Here is a 20,882-nt window from a genome sequence, read left to right on the forward strand (position 1 = left end):
CTGGGATCAAGTCCCACATTGGGCTCCCTGCATGGAGCCTGCTTCTCCCTCTGCCTGTGTCTCTGTCTCTCTCTCTCTGTCTCTCATGAATAAATAAATAAAATCTTAAAAAAAAAAAAGGCTAGCCATCAAGCAAAGAGGGCTGCTGCTCCTTCTTCTTCTTCTTCTTCTTCTTCTTCTTCTTCTTCTTCTTCTTCTCCTTCTTCAATAAATTACAGGTTTTTGAGAGACACAGAGATAGACAGAGATATAGGCTGAGGGAGAAGCAGGCTCCTTGCAGGGAGCCCGATGCGGGACTTGAACCCAGATTGGGATCACACCCTGAGCTGAAGGCAGATGCTCAACCGCTGAGCCACCTAGGTGTCCCATGGGGCTTCTTTTTTTTAGATATATGTATGTATGTATGTATGTATGTATGTATGTATGTATTTGAGAGAGAGGGAGAGAGTCTCAAGCAGATTCTGCACTCAGTGCAGAGCCCAACACAGCGCTCCATCTCAGGACCCTGAGATCATGACCCGAGCAGAAACCAAGAGTCTGACACTTACCTGATTGTGCCACCTAGATGGCCTGCAAAGAGGGCTTCTTGATGGCTTTACCTCTTACCTTTCTTTGTTCTGAGAGCCACCTCTATCAATGTAAAATCACAACTAGAGGCTTTACCCAAGCATACAGTAGCTACCTTTGACCCAATCCAACACAGAGTCACCCACAAATTCAAAAAGTGGCCCTCTAAAACCTAATGGTCCATGATGTCATGACTACAAATCAAAGAGGAACTTACTATGCTAATATTGAGACTAAATGTTGTGTATACATGCCAAATGACTCTGCTAATTATCCAAAGTTTTAGGAGACATCCATACCCAAATTAAGGCAATATTTCATTCCTGTAGTTCTCTCAATGATTGGATTTATTCCTGGTTTAGCAGAGATGGCTTTCACTATGATAATAATATTTTTGTATGTGTCATTTAAAATATTTTCTAACTTACTATTTTGAAAGTTTTAGACTTACAAAAAAGGTACAAAGACAATAAAGAGTTTTTATCGTTCATAATGTTGACATCTCTACAGACCTTATCTTAATTGTGCCAACTGTCCCCTGATGTCCACTACCTGCTCAGGATCTAATCCAGAATCCCACATTGCATTCAATCGATATGACTCCTTTGTGCCCTTCCATTTGGAATAGTGTTCTGTGTTTCGTTAGAGTCTATATTTGTCTTTTTTTTTCCTTCTCCGATTGACTTATTTCTTTTTTTTTATAAATTTATTTTTTTTAAATTTTTTTAAATTTTTTTTTATTTATTTATGATAGTCACAGAGAGAGAGAGAGGCAGAGACACAGGCAGAGGGAGAAGCAGGCTCCATGCACCGGGAGCCCGACGTGGGATTCGATCCCGGGTCTCAGGATCGCGCCCTGGGCCAAAGGCAGGCACTAAACCGCTGCGCCACCCAGGGATCCCTATTTTTTATTGGTGCTCAATTTGTCAACATATAGAATAACACCCAGTGCTCATCCCATCAAGTGCCCCCCTCAGTGCCCATCACCCAGTCACCCCCACCCCCCGCCCACCTCCCCTGTATTTGTCTATTTAGTATCCATTACAAGGCCAAACTAAAGGTCACATCTCCCCTGTGATCTGTGTTCATGTACTGACCCACCCCATTTATCTATTCTCACATACAGAGCCAATATTGTCCCTGTCCTAAATCAACGCAGAGCCAGGTACCAGACAACTAGAGATTGCTAAAGCCCAGAGCCCAGCAACACTATTCAACTAGTCAATCCTAAGCTGTTTCCCATGCCCTATGTTGCCTTTCCTTTGGAAAACGCAGTAAGTCTCGGTCGCATGATTCCTCTCCTTCCTGCTTCCACTTTGTGACTAAACCTGGCACGTGTCTCATTTCTAGGGAACCTGTGAGTAACATCAAATTCCTTTCAATGGCATTGGGCTATGTCATCGCTCAGTAGCCTTCAAACATTGGATACAAATAAGCCAGAGACTTCTTTCTTAAAGCTTTTCCTCTCTGGTCAACTTTGAGAGGTCTTGCATGTGTATGCACAGCCTGACTCTCTGCCCACACAGATTTCTGGGGCTCACTCTGTGCGCTTTCTCTTTGATGCCACATAGCTATGAGTTTCCAGCTCCACTCAGTTTCCAGAACAACCTCATTTCTTTTTTTAAAAGATATTTATTTATTTGTTTGTTTGTTTATTTATTTATTTATTTATTTATTTATTTATTCATGAGAGACAGAGAGAGAGAGAGAGAGGCAGAGACACAGACAGAGGAAGAAGCAGGCTCCATGCAGGGAGCCCGACATGGGACTCTATCCCGGGTCTCCAGGATCAGGCCCTGGGCTGAAGGAGGCACTAGACTGCTGAGCCACCCAGGCTGCCCCAACAACCTCATTTCTAAAGGATGACTGCTCTACTCAAAGCCCTGCTACTGGGGATCCCTGGGTGGCTCAGCGGTTTGGCGCCTGCCTTTGGCCCAAGGCGCGATCCTGGAGTCCCGGGATCGAGTCCCACGTCGGGCTCCCAGCATGGAGCCTGCTTCTCCCTCCTCCTGTGTCTCTGCGCCTCTCTGTCTCTCTCTATGTCTATCATAAATAAATAAATAAATAAATCTTAAAAAAAAAAAAAAAAAAAAAAAAGCCCTGCTACTTGCACAACTCAGTTGGGAAAATGTCTCCAAGGCAGGAAGTTTGATTATCCAGGTACTCACTTTGTGAGTTTCTTTTCTTTCAGAAGTGAAGGTCCTATGCAGTCTTTACCTACTACCTGAAATCAGTGGCATCAGCTTAATGCTTGTTGTTATCAGGAAAACTAGTCTGGTGTCAGTTAGTGCCCTCATGACTGTAAGTAGGAGAACCCTCACATTCATTTCAGCAGGTTATTTCAGCAGCGTATACAATTTTAGATTGACTGTATGTTCTTTTTAAAATTTTTATTTATTTATTTATTTATTTACTTACTTACTTACTTACTTAGAGAGAGAGAGAGAGAGAGAGAAAGAGAAAGAGAGCATGAATGAAAGAGAGGGAAAGAGGGAATGGAAAGAGAATCCCACACAGGCTCCACTCTCAGCTCAGTGCAGAGGCCAGCATTTGGGCTCAACCTCACAACCACAAGATCATGACCTGAGTCAAAATCAAGAGTAGATTGACTGTTATTTTCTTTTACCTCTTTAAAAATGCTATGCTGCCAGTTCTCTGGTTCACTAGGAAACTCCCAGCTAGTTCTGTTCGTGTGCTTGATCAACTAACCAGGCTTGCACTATCAGGACTCCTGATTGCACATCACCTTCTTTCATGCAAGTCACCATTATCTTTCTCTTTACTTCCCCATACCTGTTCGATATAGATCACTTCTTTATTTATTTGTATGTCTCTCTATTTGGTGTGAAACTCCCCTGGGTCTCTAGGTGGGAAAGAAACTGGACCAACTAGACAGATAAGAGAGAACTGAAGGGACGCATGGATGGCTCAGTGGTTGAGCATCCGCCTTCAGCTCAGGTTGTGATCCTGGGGTCATCCCACAGGGAGCCTGCTTCTCCCTCTGCCTATGTCTCTGCTTTTCTCTGTGTGTTTCTCATGAATAAATATATTTTAGAGAGAGAGAGAGAGAGAGAGAGAGAGAGAGAGAACTGGAAACCAGAAAAGGGGTGGTTTTTTGGGGGAAGAATATCATTCTTCTAGAGAAACTGAAAAGTGTCTTCAATTGCAAATGGTGAAAGGAGAGATGAATGTGACTGGCATCATAGTTCAATTCATACAGAAACCTTGAGCTTTCTGACTTGTTTGCGTGTCACTAGAGTGAGGGAAAGCAAACTGGGGAGGAGTGCTGAGCTCAGAGACAGACAGAGAAAGAACCAGATCATGTCCTGGAGTTCCTGGCTCCTGAGAGTCATGATGCTGGGTTCTACATTTGCCAATGTAGAGAGAGTTAGTCATCTACCCCAGAGTTAGGTCTGTAAGGAGTAGAGTGGATTTTCTGTAAGGAGCAAGCCTATTGGGGGCTGTACTTTGTTAGGCAGATATCACAGACCCAGGGGAGTGCAGGGTAATGCCATCACTTGGGGGCCACATGGGAGATTTAGGAAACTGAACCCATTGAACATGACTTGTTTCTTCCCAAGATACAATAACATGAAGAAAAAACAAAAACTTCAACACAAAACACATACTCAGAATAAATCAAATCCTCCTTTATCAAGATAAAGAATACTTTAGACTCGCCCACCAAAAAGCAGGCATAGAAGCAGGAATTTCTAGCTGCCTAAACTGGTTCTCAATTTCCAAGAGACAATTTATTTTGATAAAGTGCAGATGAGTTGATGACCTAATAGATGTAACTCTCTGATGGGAGTTAGTAATGGTGCTTCTCTATGACAAGCTCTACTGAACAAAGTCTAATTCCCTAGAGGAGGATTAAAACTTTTGATCTGAGTATGGGAGAGTTAAACCAGAAGTTCCTTGAGACTTGCACAATTGCACCATGAGTAACATGTCCAGAAAGAAAATCTCCAACAAACATCACTACCTCTTGTTTGGAAGGCTTGGAATCAGTGTGAATTCTGTTGGAGACCATCCCAAAAAACCATGCACGTTTAAACACTTGGAACTAAAAAACCCTGGGCCCAGCCTTGATCATACTTCTTGTTACATAGGACATAATCAATTAGCATATTGTTTTAGTGTTCCCATTACCATTACATATGACTCAGTGCATCATACCCAATTTGCTTTAGAATTGCTTCTTCTGGGCAGCCCTGGTGGCTCAGCAGTTTAGCACCGCCTTCAGCCCAGGGCCTGATCCTGGAGACCCAGGATCGAGTCCCATGTTGGGCTCCCTGCATGGAGCCTGCTTCTCCTTCTGCCTGTGTCTCTGCCTCTGAGTGTGTGTGTGTGTGTGTGTGTGTGTGTCTCATGAATAAATAAGTAAAATCTTTTTTTTAAAAAAAGAACCTCTTCTAATGCTGTTACTGGCGAAGCACTCTAATATGCATACAAAGACTTAAGTATTAGAATACTTATTGCCACATTTTAAGGGTAAGACTGAGAAACTGGGGGAAAACTTAGGTAACTTTCAAAAGGTGACAAATGGAATAAATTACAATTTATTTGTAAAGTGGAAATCTAGGCAGCCATAAAAAAAAAAAAAAAAACAAAAAAAAAAAAAACCTGTGTGCTTTTGGGATTTTAAAGGGGTATGTGTAATACTATCTTATTTTATAAATGGAAAAGTGTGGTATATGTGTATGTGTATACATACATATAATTTAAAGAAAAATACAAACAGTACATTGTGGGGGTTTGGGGATTTTTTTTTTAAGATTTTATTTATTTACTCATGAGAGAGACAGAGAGAGGCAGAGACATAGGCAGAGGGAGAAGCAGGCTCCCTATCGAAAGCCTGATGTGGAACTCGATCCCAGGACTCTGGGATCATGACTGGAGCCGATGGCAGATGCTCAACCGCTAAGCCACCCAGGTGCCTCACAAATAGTACCTTGTAAATGCAGTTACCATGTGGGAGGGGAGGGGGTATAATGAAGAAGGTTATCACCTCTCACTATATAATTTCTAGTTCTCAACAAATGGAACATTTTTCAATAACATATATTCCTATTGTCTGTATTGTTAAGTGATATGTAAAGATTAAGAAAGATAGGCAAAGAGGGCCACCTGGCTGGTTCAGTTAGTAGAGCATGCGACTCTTAAGGATTTATGTTATTTATTTATTTGAGAGAGAGAGCACAGGGAGGGAAGGCAGAGGGAGAGGATCTCAAGCAGACTCCAAGCTGAGAGTGAAGCCAGATATGGGCCTTGAGCCACAGTTCCTATAGGGCAAGGGAGAAGGCCTAGGGGATGCCAGCACACACAGTGCATTGCACTATAGGAGATGAACCTTATATCTGAAGTCAGGAAATCTGAATTTTTACATAATGGGTGGTAAGCCTGCCTGGCTTTTGTCCTGGATGAAGATCTTACCACTATTACCCAAGACCCTAAAGAAATCTGTCCTTCCCGTGGGAGGAAGACACTCCCTCTTATCCTTCAAGGCTATTCACACTATAAACATTCTTGAAAAGAGCCTGGAAATAAAAACAGCCATGCCTCCTTGCAAGACATGAAAAAATGTAAGAGACCTATGGAGAATTGTCACCAACACCAACCAACAATATTAAAACAAAGAAATAGCTACAGTAGTCCCCACCGCTCCATCCATGGTGGGGTATTTCCAAGATCCCCAGCGGATGCCTGAAACCGTGGATAGGTACCGAACTCGATATATACTATGTTTTTTCCTACCCATGCATACCTATGATAAACTTTAAATTATAAATTAGGCACAGCGATAGATTAACAACAACAATAATAAAAGAATGATAACAATATGCTGTAATAAAAGCTATGTGAGTGTAGTCTCTGAGTGTTTGTCTCTCAAAATATCTATTGTAATTTCCTCATCCTTCCTGTGATGATGTGAGGTGATAAAATGCCCACGTGACGAGATGAAGTGAGAGGAATGACAGGCATTGAGACATAGCATTAGGCTACTGTTGACCTTGAGATGATTCTTCAGAAGGAGGATTATCTGTCCCCCCCAATAGCAGATAAAGGGGGCCATTGTAAATAAACAAGTTAATAGGGGTACCTGGGTGATTCAGTTGGTTGAGTGTCTGCTTTGGGCTCAGGTCATGAATCCGGGGTCCTGGAATCCAGCCCTGCATCGGGCTCCCTGCTCAGCGGGGAGTCTTCTTCTCCCTCTCCCTCTGCTGTTCCCCCTGCTTGTTCTTGCTTTCTCTGTCAAATAAATAAATAAAATCGTTAAAAAAAATAACAAATGAGTTAATAAAATGGGGCAGGTGTGTGATTTGGGGAAGTCGTTGCCTTTCCTAAGACAACTGTGATAGCCCTGAGTGTGAGGGAAATCACTAGTGTCACAGAAATGTGACCTGGTTTGGATTTTCAAGGCTGCTCAAAATTGCTGGGTGACTCCCTGCTTCCTCCAGGATAAAACTCAAACTGCTGCCCAGCATGTCCAGAAAGGTCCATCATGATCTGCCCTGCTTGTTCTCCTGCCCCTTCACCTGCTCCAGCATTGCTGGTTTCTGCCATGAACCCCAATGCTCATTCCCTGCACTTCCCCAAACAGGCTCCCAAGCCTGGCTCACCTGTGGGTCTCTGCTTGATGCCCCCTGGCCCTTCATGTGAGTCATTTGATTCTCTTTCAGGGCTCAGCTCAGGCCACCCCTCCTCCCCATCTTCCATTCTGCTGTCAATTTCCCCCACTGATAAAAAATAAGGATCTAGGGGCACCTGGGTGGCTCAGCTGGTTAAGCAACCAACTCTTAATTTCAGCTCAGGTCATGATATCAGGGTTGTGAGATGGAGCCCTGCATGGGGCTCCGTGCTGAGCGTGGAAACTGCTAGATTATCCCCCTCCTCTCTCTCTACCCCTCTTCTCCCTCCATTGCTCATGCCCATCAGGGAGGTTCTCTCTCTCTCTCTCTCCCCACCTCCCAAAAAAAGAAAGAAAGAGAGAGAGAGAGAGAGAGAGAGAGAGAGAGAGAGAGAGAAAGAAAGAAAGAAAGAAAGAAAGAAAGAAAGAAAGAAAAAAAGAAAGAAAGAAAGAAAAAAAAAAAAGAGCCCATTGCTTATCAGGCCAGGTAGAGACTGCCCTGGTTATTTGCCCAACCTGGGTTCCTTTTAAATTTTCAGAGGCATCCATATATAGGGTAAAACTTCCAGCTCATTTCTTTATGTCTTTTCAAAAATTAAAAATAAAAATCACACTCTCTTCCCTTGACCTCCATCCCTACTGCACTCCTGAGTCCAATGCTGTTAGCAATTTCTGGCGTTACACCCTTTATTTTATTTTATTTTATTTTATTTTTTTTTATGATAGTCACACAGAGAGAGAGAGAGAGGCAGAGACACAGGCAGAGGGAGAAGCAGGCTCCATGCACCGGGAGCCCGATGTGGGACTCGATCCCGGGTCCCCAGGATCGCGCCCCGGGCCAAAGGCAGGCGCCAAACCGCTGCGCCACCCAGGGATCCCTACACCCTTTATAGTTTTAAATAATAGGCTTATATTTCTCTCTGATGATTTTAGGGACCCGACTCTACCATTTATAAGCTGTAGGATTTTTTTCTCAAATGACAATGCCTCAGAACTTCCATATTTAAAATAAACAACAATAACGAAGGAAAAAAAAACCATATACCAGCCCATGCAGATTCCTGCCAAGTTAGGGGAGGAGGGCTAATTTATATGCAGGCTTCCTGAGGCTATCACAGCCCTCCAGCTGGTCTTTGGGGTGAACTTGCTTCAAGGTAACATACTCCTTGTTTGCTGATTTAAGGCCCTTAATCTGTAACAGAGCTGATTTGTTTTCTTTAAGATTTACAGACCACTAAAAAAAAAAAAAAAAAAAAAAATTTACAGACCACAGCCCTTGGGCAATAAGAGACCAGAACTTTCCCAGAGGGCAGCAAGTCCACTTGGAGTCACCCAGGCTTTTTTTTTTTTTTTTTTTTTTTTTTTAAGATTGTATTTATTTAAGAGAGAAAGGGAGAGACAGGAAGAGAGCACAAGGGTGGGGTGGGGAGGGGCAGAGGATGGGGGAGAAGCATTGAGCAGGGAGCCTAATGTGGGGCTCGATCCCAGGACCACAACCTGAGCGGAAGGGAGACATTTAACTGACTGAGCTACCCAGGCGCCCCCTGCCTGGGCTTTCTAATTAGCCCAAAAATCTTTTAGTAAAATGTGTGTTTTTAAGGTCACACAAATGACTTTACTGACCTCCCTTTGTGCATCTGTAGACTTTGCATCCCTTTGCAGAAAGAACAGAATACTCTTGCACAACCCCTGGGTACCGAGGAACCAGACCTTCTAGTACAATCCGCCCAAGCCCTGGGCACCGAAAAGCTAGAATTTCTTGCATAACCTCCGAGCACTGAGATAACTCTGTAGCTGGCATCATGGAGTTTGCACGTAAGTATGAAATGTCACAGACCACTGCACTCCCTCAACTGATTAGATCCCGTTAAAAATCTCTAGGTCAGGGACACCTGGGTGGCTCAGTGGTGTGATCCTGGGGTCCCGGGTTCGAGTTCCGCATTGGGCTCCCTCTGCCTATGTCTCGGCCTCTCTCTGTGTCTCCCATGAATAAATAAATAAAATAAAATCTATTAAAAAAAAATCTCCGGGCAGCCCGGTGGCTCAGTGGTTTAGCGCCACCTTTGGCCCAGGACGTGATCCTGGAGACTCGGGATCGAGTCCCATATCGGGCTCCCTGCATGGATCCTGCTTCTCCCTCTGCCTGGGTCTCTGCCTCTCTCTCTCTCTCTCTTTCTCTCTCTCTCTGTCTCTCATGAATAAATAAGTAAAATAAAATCTATTAAAAAAACTCTCCATGCCAGGCAAAACCTCCGAGTTGGCCTTTGGACAAGACTCCACCTTCTCCCTGAGGTGGCTGGCCTCCTGAATAAAGATCATATTCCTTCCCAATCAAAACTCTTCTCTTGAGGATAGACCTTTCCAGGGAAGGACAGTTGAACTGGGATTTCAGTAACAGGACCACTCTTGCTCAATATTGTTTGGACACTTGAGGCGTGTGGGTGGCTCAGATGTTCCTGAGGAACAGAGTCCTAGGCCACCCCAGACTCTAACATTTGCTTGTCAGTTGTGCTATATGGTTTTTAACCATAAATATTACTCTTTATGCCCTTAAAATCTCTATTAAAACACACCCTTGTTAGAGCAGAGAGAGAGAGAGAGAGAGAGAAATAGGCAAACCAAGAAATAGACTGTTAAGTACACAAAGCAAACTGCCAGTTAGCGGACGGGAAAGGAGAGGGATGAAGGAGTTTGCCTGCCGTGATGAGCACCGGGTGTATGGAATTGCTGGGTCACTATATTGTACACCTGCAACTAAATATTACACTATATGTTAACAAACTGAAATTTAAATTAAAACTTTTAAAAGTACGAGGGGCAGCCCGGGTGGCTCAGCAGTTTAGCGCCACCTTCCGCTCAGGGCCTGATCCTGGAGACCTGGGATCGAGTCCCGCGACAGTCTCCCTGTATGGAGCCTGCTTCTCCCTCTGCCTGTGTCTCTGCCTCTCTCTCTCTCTGTTTCTCATGAATAAATAAAATCTTAAAAAAACTTTTAAAAGTATGAAAATAAAGGTTTTTTTCCTTTAAAATTATTTTATTACTTATTAAACATCAAAGAGGGACTTCTGTTTCAGGAAAAATGGAGTAGACATACTTTCCTCTATGCTTCTTGCTAGATAAAGCCAAAAGTCCTGAACATTATACATAAAGCAAATACAAGAAGACTCCAGGGGCATCTGGGTGGCTCAGCCAGTTAAGCGTCTGCCTTCAGCTCAGGTCATGATTTCAGGGTCCTGTGATCAAGCACCGCATTTGGCTCCCTGCTCAGCAGGGAATCTGTTTCTCCCTCTCCCTCTGCTCATGCTCTCTCTCTCTCTAATAAATAAAATAAAATCTTTTAAAAAATAAAATAAAATTACCTTCCTTGAGGGGCACCTGGATGGCTCAGTTGGTGAAGCATCAAACTCTTGATTTCAGCTCAGGTCTTGATCTTAGGGTTGTGAGTTTAAGCCCCGTGTTGGGCTCCACATTGGTTGTGGAGCCTCCATCAAAAAGAAGAAGGAGAAGGAGAAAGAAGAAGAAGAAGAAGAAGAAGAAGAAGAAGAAGAAGAAGAAGAAGAAGAAGAAGAAGAAGAAGAAGAAGAAGAAGAAGAAGAAGAAGAAGAAGAAGAAGAAGAAGAAGAAGAAGAAGAAGAAGAAGAAGAAGAAGAAGAAAATTTATTAAACATTTTTTTAAATCTATTTATGATAGTCACACAGAGAGAGAGAGAGGCAGAGACACAGGCAGAGGGAGAAGCAGGCTCCATGCACCGGGAGCCCGATGTGGAACTCGATCCCGGGACTCCAGGATCGCACCCTGGGCCAAAGGCAGGCGCCAAACCGCTGCGCCACCCAGGGATCCCTATTAAACATTTTCTGAAGGCAAAGTTTGGATAGGATCATTTGAATAGAACTTTCCTTGGGTTTTGCTTTTTGGAGTTTTGTTTGGTGGGAAAGAAGGATCCATATTCCATAATTCCTGGTACCCTCACCATGTGCATAGTGGACTTATTGGTCACTCATCATTTGAGGGATTTTCCTTTGTTCTCTGCTGATTTTTTAAAAAATATATACTGAACTTTGTCAAGTGCTTTTCTGGTCTGTCGAGATGATCATACAGCTTTCTTCTTTAGATTGTTGCCATGACAAACTATACTGATTGTTTTTTTTTTTAATGGTAAAGAAAATCAATCATGAAAATCACTTCATGTTGTTTTCTGAGAAACCCAAATCTTCAAATTTCTTGGTGTATGCATCAAACACCAACAGTACCAGCTCAAATGAGAGGAAATACATGCCAATGCCAGCTTACAACAACAAAAATAATGAAGTTTCAAGTCCCCCACGTTTGGCTAATGTAGGTCAGGAAATCACAGAAAGATTCAAGAGTATATTTTATTGTTCTGCACAGTGAAGGAGAGAAGACAACCCTGTACTCTTCCACCACAAAATCATCTCTATCCCTTTATTTGCTAGAAGCACTAGCATTTGAAGAGGTACTGGCACATTCCAATTTTGATAATTTTTCTCCCACGAACAATTGTTTCATATTTGCAATTTGTTGAAGAAAATCTTATCTCATAAGTCTTTTCTCTTCTTTTGCGTCTTGAGCCCTAAGAGTTCTAGACACTTTGAGAGAATCCTGGTGTCCTGGGTGACCTGCTGAATGCGTCAAAAATCAAATTTGGGGGCACCTGGCTGGCTCAATCAGTGGAGCACATGGCTCTTGATCTCAGGATCATGATTTTGAGCCCCACACTGGGTGTAGAGATTACTTAAAAATAAGATTTTGGGGATGCCAGGGTGGCTCAGTGGTTTGGTCCCTGCCTTCAGCCCAGGGCATGATCCTGGGGTCTCGGGATCGAGTCCCACATCAGACTTCCAGCATGGAGCCTGCTTCTCCCTCTGCCTGTGTCTCTGCCTCTGTGTGTGTGTGTGTGTCTCTAGTGACTAAATAAATAAAATCTTTAAGAAAATAAAAGTAAATAAAAAATAAGATTTTTTTTTAAAATCAAGTTTTATATTCTGAAAATACTCTTAAATACATACCCACCCCAGAGAGGTGGAGTTCAGATCTCTTACTGGCACTTTGACATTTGAAGAACATGTGTGACGGAAGCTTCACTGTCGATTCTGGTTTTTCCTTCTTCTTTAGCTGCTGTGCTTCTTTTTCCATTTTCTCTGTTATTCTGTTGTCTTTTTTCCATTTGCTATTTTCTGCTGCCTTAGAACATCTGCTTGCCAGCTCACATCTTTTTGCTATGCCCTGGTATTTTCTTGCTAGGTGTCTCTGTCACCTAATCCAGGAAGCTGAAGGCAAATCTTGTGGAGCTGCCAATCAACCAGAGAAACCGTCTGGCAGGCCAAAGCCTAATGGCTCATTCCCCTCCTCCTCATCTTCTTTTTCCTTCTCTCCTCCCCCCTCCTCTTTCTCCTCCTCTTCCTTTTCCCCCTCCTCTTTTCTCCTCCTCCCCCTCCTCTTCTGCCCTACTTATCTTTCTCCTGCTCTTCCCCCTTCTCCTCCCCCCTTCCTTTTTCTCCTCCTTCTCCTCCCCATCCTCCTCTTTCTCTTCCTTCTCCTCCTTCTCCTTTTTAAAAATGTAATCTCTACACCCAACATGGGGCTCAACCTCACAACCCCAAGATCAAGAGTCCCATGCTCTACAAGAGTCCCATGCTCTACCAACTGAGCCAGCCAGGCTCTGCATGACTGATTCTTTTTAATAATGATTTTCTGAGTTTTCCCTATAGTCAATGTCTCATCCTTAACACAGTTGGGTCCCAGTTGTTCCAAAGTATCTTGTGCTGTGACCACATTCTCACCTTTCCGTTGGTCTTTACCCCTGTGGGTGCCTCTTCACCATTCTTCTGCTTAGGAACTGATGAATAATCAACTCTAGTTGCAAAAAAATTTTTAAAGATTTTATTTATTTATTCATGAGAGACACAGAGAGGCAGAGACACAGGCAGAGGGAGAAGAAAGCTCCCTGCAAGGGGCCTGATGCGGGACCTGATCCGGTACCCCAGGATCACGCCCTGAGCCAAAGGCAGATGCTCAACCACTGAACCACCCAGGCATCCCTGAGTTTTGAATGTTAAGCACGCCCTGAGCTGCTGACTTAAACCTTACCTGATCTCGTTACATGTTGTTGAATTCGCTGGCTCATACTTTGTTAAAGAGTTTTTGCCATCTATTTTCATGAAGGGATATTGATCTGTGATTTTTTTTCTTTTTCTGGAATACCTTTCTTTCTGGCTTTGGCATCTGGATTACACTGGTCTCATAAAAACGAGTCAGGAAGTATTCCTTACCTCTATTTTCAGAAAGAGTTTTTATGAAAGAGTTCTTTATTCTTTGAATGTTGGAATCCAGCAGTAGAACTGTCAGGGTCTGGATTTTATTCCACTTTACAAGCCAACAAATTATTTTGCAATCATTTCATAAAAGTTGGCAGAAGGCATAAAACACCAGGTTCAGAGACAAAGGATTCCAGTATTCAGAGCACACCAAAAGGATGAGTATAGGATACTTGCTTCTGTTGATTCATCTCCCCCACCCCACCCCACCCCACCCCCTGCCACCCTTCCAAGTACCATGGGGCATGCAGAGGGAGTCAGGGTGCTGTACGTGCCTGGGGTTATATCACACCTGGAGAACACTGAGCTTCAGGAATCCGCCACTTTTACAGGAGCAGTAAGCAAGTTTATCTTTTTCTGGGAGGAAATGTTACCTTACCCTTCAGGGTTGCTGGTTATAAACAGGATCCCAAGAAATGGTCTGCATAAAGAGCAGTCAGGGCTTGGATTCCTGTCGTGCCCAGCAATAATGTTCAGGGATGCTCAGTTCCTACTGTGATTGCCTCTCTCTGGAGGCTTGAAGGGAAAATTTGTTTATTCCTCTTCTGGCTTCTGGTGGATACTGGTACCTTTTGCTGCACCTGCATTGTTCCAATCTCTGCCTCTCTCTTTGCATGGCCTTCTCTTCTGTCTCCGGTCAAATAGCCCTCTCCTTCCCTCTTATAAGTATGAGTGTATTTAGAGCCTGCCTGGATAATCTGAATTAATCCCTTTCGCAAAATCCTGAGCACAATCACACCAGCAAAGACCTTTGGGGGGTTGTTGTTTTGCCATATGAAGGAACACACACGGTTCCAGGAATTAGGATGTGGGTATCTTTGATGAGGACCACTTTTCAGCCTACCACAACCATTATATTACACAACCTGTCAAAGACACAGTAAATAGAACAGTCCTAATCAATTGAGAGGTTGAAACAAGAAATTAGTAAAAATCAATCTAATTTATGGAGTGTCAAAGGGCAGAAGAATTTGATAAGAGGGCTGATCTTAGGTGAGGCCAGATCCAGAGGCTCAGCAATATTATCACAGACTCTCTGTATCTTCTCTGCCTTCTGAAGAGTTGACCACACACTAATTGTGACTTCCCTCATGGTTGAAAACCGGCTTCCAGAAGTTTCCATGGGTGTCCTTATAGACCTCCAGGAGTTTGTGCTATCTTCCATCCTTCTCTCTCTCTGTCCCCCAAAATGATCTCTTAAATATGCAAGGGGACAAGGCACCTGGCTAGCTGAGCAGGTGGAGCCTGTTGACTCTTGATCTCAGGATTGAGAGTTCCAGCCCCTTGTTGGGAGTAGAGATTACTTAAAAGTAGAAAATCTTTTTAAAAAAATTTTTTAATAAAACTAAAAATACGAAGTGGCTTAGTGTCACTCCTTATATTTTCTTTCATGGCTCCCAGTGCCCACAGCATGAAGTCCAGACCCTTACTATGTGAACAAGTCCCAGGATTGTCTGGTTCTGCTGAGCTGGCTCCCCACACACTCTGGTCCTTTACGCTCCAGCAACATTATAGCTCCAGAACATTACCCCGCCTCTTCTCTTCTCCATGCCTCCATTCACGCTGGTCCCTCTAACCCAAGAGCCTTCCCTCTCTCTGCACCCTGGCTGATTATGCCTATAGGTGTTGTGTGATCAACATAAAATTGAGTAACTCTGAGCTCTTCGAACTTCATGGTATGATTGTCCTTGCTGTCATTAGGAGCAAACCACTCCCTGGGACAGGCAGGCCTCCAGGAAAATCCCAGAACACGGCCTTTGCGAGGCTATGAGGCTTGTCCCTTACTATTAAGATTGGGGAAGGGAACCCTGGGTGGCGCAGCGGTTTGGCGCCTGCCTTTGGCCCAGGGCGCGATCCTGGAGACCTGGGATTGAATCCCACATCGGGCTCCCGGTGCATGGAGCCTGCTTCTCCCTCTGCCTGTGTCTCTGCCTCTCTGTGTGTGTGTGACTATCATAAAAAATAAAAATAAAAAAATAAAAAAAATTGGGGAAAAGCGCGGAGAAGGGTGAGGACAGATGGGGACGGCGCGCCCTCTGGCGGTAGGAGGAGGGAACCGCGGAGAAGGCTCCTCCACGCCGCGCAGAAACCAAGGCCAAGGTCGAAATCAAACCCAAGGTCAGAGCTGCTGATGCTCCTGGGGCGCCTCCTACCCGCCAGGCCTAACCCTAGTCGCGCCACCACGCGAAGCTATAGTATATCTGGCGCTTTTTTTTTTTTTTTTTAAGATTTATTTATTCATGATAGACAGAGAGAGAGGCAGAGACACAGGAGGAGGGAGAAGCAGGCTCCATGCACCGGGAGCCCGACGTGGGACTTGATCCCGGGACTCCAGGATTGCGCCCTGGGCCAAAGGCAGGCGCTAAACCGCTGAGCCACCCAGGGATCTCCACCTGGCGCTATTTTAAATAGCTATTAGTTTCTTTGTTTACTGTGTGTCTTCCCTACTAGAAAGGGCGAACAGGAATTTCTGTTTTATTTACCGCTGCATCCCCAGCACCTGCAACAGGTAGGTGCCCCCCCCCCCCCAATAGGTTCTCAGTAAAGAACTGTGGAATGGAATTAGTTAGCATCGATATTGTCCTTAGACACAGGCCTGAGTCTCTCAGGTCAGAGAATCGCCAGGAGCAAGATGTGTCCCTGCTTCTGGACATGTTATGGATCCTGGAGACCCTACAATTCCCTAACAGGCAGCCACTAGTCGCCTTCCAAAACTCGCCTGAGCCTCTTTCCTGAGTCAGTGGTATGAGGGGTCAGGTGTGCAGCTCTGAGCCCTAGGGGCTCCCTCTGTCTCTGAGACGTGGTTAGAGCTGGCAAGCAAGTGGGATGAACAGGAGGCCCCCATGGTGGGATGGAGAAGAAGATTTTAAAAAGAAGAGGGCTGGCTATAAGTTGGGAGCCAGGGGCCTCTCTGGAAGTTTCCATGTTCCTGGAAGAATTCCAAGGTGCTTGAAAACTCAGAATTCCAAGGGAGTTACTAAAAAGCAACTGGGCAGCAGGATGGGGGTGCTGAGAGCACGTTGTGAGCAGAGATGCCTGAGTTAGCCCAGGTAAGGGAGGAGACACCCACAGGAAGGCCTGGATGGGGATGGGGGCCGACAAATGAAAAGCAGTCCCATTCCTCCAAAAAGATAAACAACAGCAGGGCACCCAGGTGGCTCGGCTCCATCGGGTTAAGCCAGCCGACTCTTGGTTTCATCTCAGGTCATGATCTCACAGTCATGGGATTGAGGGATCGAGCCCCGGGTCAGGCTCTGCGCTGAGCACACAGTCCACATGGGACTCTCTCTCCCTTGGCCTCTCCCCTTCCTCTCAAATAAATAAATAAATCTCTTTTTAAAAAGGAACAACAGGGGATCCCTGGGTGGCTCAGCGGTTCAGCCCCTGCATTCGGCCCAGGGTGTGATCCTGGAATCCCGGGATCAAGTCCTGCGTTGGGCTCCCAGTATGGAACCTGCTTCTCCCTCTGCCTGTGTCTCTGCCCACCCCACCCCCCCTCCCCACCCCCCGTCTCTCTATCATGAATAAATAAATAAAATCTTAAAAAAAAGGAACAACAACAAAAAGGTATTAATCATGTGGCTTTCCTGACTTTACTGAAAGAGGGGCAGATTCAACAAATGTGGGAGAAAGCTGTCCTCTTCCTCCTCCTCCCCAACTACCCCTCAGCCCCCCAATGGTCCAGAGTGAACCATGGTCTCTGGTAGGAAAAAAAAATCCACTTTGAAAGTGCACAGACATTTGGTTTGTTTTGTGCATATCCTTCTATGTTGACTTTGTGAAGGTAAGTTTTTGTGAAGAGGGAAGATGGTCTTCTGCTTAGCAGCTGTTAGCTTATGAGGATATAGACTCCATCCAGCACTGGTGCTTTCAACAGCCCTATGAGGGCAGAACTGTCATTAAATACATTTCACAGGGGGAGAAACTGAGGGTGGCTTAGAATGGGAGCTTGCCCTGTATCTATCACCAACTATGTGCAAGGAATTGGGGCTATAGTGGTATTCAAGGCGGGGGGCAAATGATATCTTTAAGTGAGGTGATGATACATCCTGGATTATTTGGGACAATCCACAGATGCCTATCAATGGCTCCCTCAAGTATCTCGGTTTGGACAATACTTATAGACTTCACTGTAGAGTAGGAAAGACATAAATTCATCAAAGAATTGCTCAGGTTAGTTAATAACTACAGTGATAAATAGGAAGGAAAGAAATTAATGTGGGGAAATGAATAGGCTAATTTGTCAGCTCTGAGGAGGCGACAGGGAAGAAGAGTAAATGAGAATTAGGAAGGGGGGGAGTGAGGGAGGTGAGCATTCCAGGGTTGAGAATGTCAAGGGGGAAAAATGATTCTGCATTGTGTTTTAACCTTGTCTTCGCTATAATCAGCATTTGACTTCTTTCATTTTTGACACAACAAAGAAAACCGGTGTTTTTTGTTAACTTCAAGAGAACCTGAGGAGTTTTTAAATGGCTGAATTAATTATAACGAGATCTAAGAAAGGCAGTTGAATTAAATATTTAAAAATTCAACTTCCTAAAACATACAGGGAGTAGATCTAATTTCCTATTAATAAAATACAGTAGTAATACAGTCTCAGGATTAAAGGTAATATAACAATTACCAATTGAAGCTCTTGTAAATGCTCACCAGGGCATGTCTCAATTTTAGGCTGACAAGATGCAGAATGAATAAAAAAAATTCTAACAAGGGAAGACTTCACACCACCTGGTTAATGATGATATTCTTAGTACTGATGAGCAATCTAATGTGTAAATATTCCTGTCTTTTTACAAAAGGCGAGTTGAGTGTTTTGAAATCGTAAAGGCAAGGTACAAAGTTTCTGAATTCTTCAAGTTCCTCTATTTTGGGGCACCTGGGTGGCTCAGTGGTTGCATGTCTGCCTTCGGCTCAGGGCATGATCCCGGGGTCCTAGGATCGAGTCCCACGTCAGGCTCCCCACAGGGAGCCTGCTTCTCCCTCTGCCTTGGTCTCAGTCTCTCTCTGTGTCTCTCATGAATAAATAAATAAAATCTTAAAAAAAAAAAAAAAGAAGAAGAAGATTCCTCTATTTAAAACTTGGACATACTACATAGAAAGTCCCCTGAGGCGGATCCCTGAGTGGCGCAGCGGTTTAGTGCCTGCCTTTGGCCCAGGGCGTGATCCTGGAGACCCGGGATCGAATCCCACGTCGGGCTCCCAGTGCATGGAGCCTGCTTCTCCCTCTGCCTGTGTCTCTGCCTCTCTCTCTCTCTCTCTCTCTCTCCCTCTGTGACTATCATAAATAAATAAAAATTTTAAAAAAATCTATAAAAAAAAAAAAAAAAAAGAAAGTCCCCTGAGGACAAGGTAGCCAAAGTATTTTCAAGGGCAGCAAGAAGGGCAGGGAAGCTAGATGATTCAGGAAGAAGGTCTCAAAAGTAAGCCAAGTGAGGCTAGGTTGAAGGCAGCCCATGTTGAGGTGCTTGGAATTCATCCTAAGAGTCATGAGGAGCCACAGAAAACTGACTTGCATTTGAGGGTGACCTGAGCAGATCTGAGCTTTGGCCTCACAGGAGCCAAAGTGCATGCATGGTAAGAAGTCACCGAAGAGGTGGGAGCAAAATCCATGTTCACCACAAGAACATGGTGACTGGGCCAAGGTGGGGAGAGTGACATAGACAGGAACAGTGGAATTCATTCATATCCCCTAAATATGGAGATAACAGCAACACGACTTGGGGGTGAACTGGATATTATTATTATTATTTTAAAGATTTTATTTTATTCTTGTGAGACACACAGAAAGAGGATCACAACCTGAGCCAAAGGCAGATGATCAACAACTGAGCCACCCAAGTGCCCTGTGAACTGGATAGTAATCAATCATTCAGTATTTATTGAGCACTTACTAAGTGCTGAGTGTTGTTTTGGGGGCTAGAAACAAGAGGGGACAGAGTAGAGGTTGGTCAAGGATGGTGCTCTGATGCATGGCTTTTGTAACTGGAAGACAATCACAGTGTTCCTTTAGACAGGAATTCCTGGAAGAGGGCTGATTTTAGAGGAACAAATCATTAACCATTTTGGAAACCTTGCATTTGAGGTCCCTGTGGGACATCCAAGTAGAGATATCAAGGAGGTAGGTGGATACACAGATCCAGAATTCATCTGAGAGCTCCAGGCCGGACATAAAAATCAGGAAGTCATCTGCATTTCAGTGGCAGCTGAAGCCATTACCTGGATGAAATCACCCAGCAGAACAAGTATAGTACGATGGTGAAGGAAGAAAAAATGAGTTAAAAAAGCAAGAAAAAGCCTGTCTAGAGAAGCAGAAGGAAAATCAAGACAGTCTTACAACACAGAAGCTGAGGGAAGTGAACATTTCAAGAGGGAAGTGGTCAAGTATGTCAAATGCTGCCTGATTGCCCAAGGTCATCCAATTAATGAGTGGTAGAGCTTAAATTTAAAATCAGGTCTAACTATTTAATAAACAGTGCCAGGCTTTAGCCATTTGGAAACAAAATTAAACCCCTACCTTACACCATTTGCAATTATAAAATCCAGCCGAGGTAAAAGTCTAAAAGTAAAAACAAGATAGCAATATTTTTTTAAAGATTTATTTATTTACTTATGATAGACCTAGAGAGAGAGAGAGAGGCAGAGACACAGGAGGAGGGAGAAGCAGGCTCCATGCACTGGGAGCCCGATGTGGGACTCGATCCCAGGTCTGCAGGATCAGGCCCTGGGCTGCAGGCAGCTAAACCACTGCGTCACCAGGGCTGCCGCAATGTTTTTTTTAAATAGAAAAAGTTGGGATCCCTGGGTGGTGCAGTGGTTTAGCGCCTGCCTTTGGCCCGGGGCGCGATCCTGGAGACCCGGGATCGAATCCCACATCGGGCTCCCAGTGCATGGAGCCTGCTTCTCCCTCTGCCTATTGTCTCTGCCTCTCTCTCTCTCTCTCTCTGTGTATGACTATCATAAATAAATAAAAATTAAAAGAAAATAAATAGAAAAAGTTTCGGGGCGCCTAGGTGGCTCAGTCAGTTAAGCATCTGCCTTCAGTTCAGGTCATGATCTCGGGGTCCTGGGTGGGAGGCCCGCATCTGCTTCCTGCTCAGTGGGGAGTCTGCTTCTCCCTCTCCCTCTGCTCTCCCCTCTGCTTGTGCTCTTTCGCTAGTGTTCTCTCATGCTCTCTCCCAAATAAGTAAATAAAATCTGAAATAAATGAATAAATAAATAGAAAAAAATTTGCAATCTTAGCATATTAAGATCTTCTTAAGGCAGGGGTGGCTCAGTGGTTGAGTGTCTGCCTTTGGTTCAGGTCATGATCCCAGGGTCCCAGGATCGAGTCCCACATCGGGCTCCCTGT

The sequence above is a fragment of the Canis aureus genome, chromosome 1 (genome assembly GCF_053574225.1).
Source record: "Canis aureus isolate CA01 chromosome 1, VMU_Caureus_v.1.0, whole genome shotgun sequence".
NCBI lineage: Eukaryota > Metazoa > Chordata > Mammalia > Carnivora > Canidae > Canis > Canis aureus.